The sequence below is a fragment of the Colobus angolensis genome, unplaced genomic scaffold, assembly GCF_000951035.1.
Source record: "Colobus angolensis palliatus isolate OR3802 unplaced genomic scaffold, Cang.pa_1.0 Scaffold286, whole genome shotgun sequence".
In the NCBI taxonomy this organism is placed as follows: domain Eukaryota; kingdom Metazoa; phylum Chordata; class Mammalia; order Primates; family Cercopithecidae; genus Colobus; species Colobus angolensis.
The window spans coordinates 3,351,121-3,353,449 of record NW_012116110.1 but is presented as its reverse complement, the minus strand read 5'-3'; the positions used below and the strand labels follow the sequence as shown (position 1 = coordinate 3,353,449).

The 2,329-nt window shown below is 41.2% G+C and overlaps 1 protein-coding gene across 1 annotated transcript in view; it reads left to right on the top strand.

Annotated features, from left to right (window-relative positions):
- Positions 1 to 1,276: 1,276 nt before the first annotated feature.
- Positions 1,277 to 2,329, top strand: part of TMEM2 (transmembrane protein 2) — a 131,665-nt gene continuing 130,612 nt past the window's right edge. The window contains exon 1 of the mRNA XM_011948904.1: positions 1,277 to 1,400. The gene's annotated coding sequence lies outside the window, so the exon portion shown is untranslated. The remainder of the gene's footprint in view (positions 1,401 to 2,329) is intronic.

The following is a 2,329-nucleotide window of genomic DNA, read 5'->3' as shown; positions in this document are numbered from 1 at the left end:
TTTTTATTGTGGCAACTTTTCTGTAAGCTTATATTTATTTTCAAAACAAAGTTAAACAAACAAAACAAAATGCTTCACTGGCTTTCCTCAGAATAATATCCAAAGTCCTTACCTACTTCTCCAGATTTATCTGCTGTTTTTCCCCCTTGATGTTTAAGCTTCAGCTGTAATACATGATTTTAGTTCATTATCTGTAAGCTTGCTGTTTTCCAAATTGAAATGCTATGGTCTTTCCAAGTTGTCTCCCTGGAAAACTCCTATTTATACTTCAATACCCAGAGCATAATCCCTTCTCTATGATACCAGTGTTACTGGACTGAATTAATCATCTGCTCCCGCCCGCCCCATCCCCAGGTTCACTGTGTTCTTCATTTTGACTCTTCACCCCTTTTATCACATCTTGTAATTCATCTATTTCCTCTTCTAATCTCAGAGTTCTCAGAACAGAGGCCCCCAGGTCTTTTTCATTGTTGCATCCCCAGAGGCTAAAATCCCGATTTCTGCCTGCTCGTGTTTTGCAAGTTCATTTTTAGTTGCCGGCTGTGCTGGTTTCTCACCTTCTGCCATTTGAAGTGGCCACAGTGGCACTCAACTTGCGGCTGCTTCCTGTTGTTCCCAGCTGAGCCTTGGCTTCTAGCTACTCTCCCTAATTTTTTATTGTTATTTGTTTCCCCATGTGAAGGAAGTGAGCCTGTATCGACGCAGAGCTGAAATCTAGCCATGATCATCAAGGACTCACGCCCGCCCTTGCCGCTCCAGTGACCTCCTTCCCTTTACCCTAATTCTGTGTTTTAGAGCCAGTTGCTCCACATCTAGCAGTCTCAGTTTTCTTCTCTAGGAGGGTGTACTTGAGTCCAACATGCTTTGTAAGAGAGGGTTTTTATTTTATTTTATTTTATTTTTCGCTTAGTCCTCTTGTTCAGACAGTGCATACAGTTCATTTGATCTAATCCTTTGTGCTAATTTGTCAAAGTTCGTCAAACATTAATAGAAACTAGTTAGTTCCTTAGAGTTATGTAAGTCAAAGGCCAGCGTGCTACACTCTTGGTGAATGTGTGTCTTTTTGGATTATGTTTTCATTCTACAGATATTTTAGGAAAAGGTAAGCTTAGCCCATTTCTAGCAATAAACAGCTTTTCTAAAAGTGCCAAGTTTTCATTGCTGTCCTCCAAAAAATATTTGTTTTATGACTAAGAAATAAAGGGAGCAGAGCCTCTAGAGAAGAAAAATATCAATATTGGTTACAAAGCACATTCACTCTGAAATACCAATATCGCTTAACTTGTGTGTGAACATAAGAAGTGTGACTCTGAAATGAATGCTTCACGACAGCAAGGATCATGTCTTTCTTTCTTGTTCAACACCCTATTTCCAGTGCCTTGAACAGTTCCTGACCCATGGTAAGAGCTCAACAAATATTTGGTGGGTGCCTCAGTGAATGAGGTCAGCGAGCCTGTTTGGGAGGATATCATAGTTCAAGGAGCTTAAATATATTGAAGCAAATGGAAAACAGGACCCTGAATAGCTTCTTCGGGCCCTGAAATTTGTCATGAGAATACCACATGATGCATCTGCTTTAGCTATAATGAAGATGTTCAGCCACGCCTGGTCAAGGCCATCTCGTGGTGGACCATCTCTAAATGTTTCTGGAATGGACAGTTGTAACAATATTTTTTGGTCGCTTTCTGTTCCTGCTGTTATATGTTGCAGCATTTTGAGCCAGAGGTTTTCTGGAGTAGTTTTACTGTAATAATGGGCTGAGTTACTGACAGCCATCCTCTTTCTTATCTGCTTTTTATCAACACAGTACAATTTCCTATACCTATCAATGATGGGGAAATGATAGAGCTGACATTAGTACATATGAGTAACCCAAAGTTATTTTGTGTTCATCTTCCAGGTCATATGCTCTAATTTTACTCGTGTTTTAAATGATTTGCAGTTATTTTCTTTAAGACCCATTTTATTTTCTCTTGGAGTTCATTTTCTTTTTCTGGCAGCCATGTCTAGATTTTCTTTTCTTCTTTTCTTTTTTTTTTTGAGACAGGGTCTCACTCTGTTGCCCAGGATGGAGTGCAGTGGTGCGATCTTGGCTCATTGCAACCTCCACTCCCCGGGTTCAAGTAATTCTCTCTGCCTCAGCCTCCCAAGTAGCTGGGATTACAGGTACCTGCCACCAAGCCCAGCTAATTTTTGTATTTTTACTAGGGACGGGGTTTCACCATGTTGGGTAGGCAAGTCTCAAACTCCTGGCCTCAAGTGATCCACCCACCTCGGCCTCCCAAAGTGCTGGGATTACAGGCGTGAGCCACTGCACCGGCCGGCTATT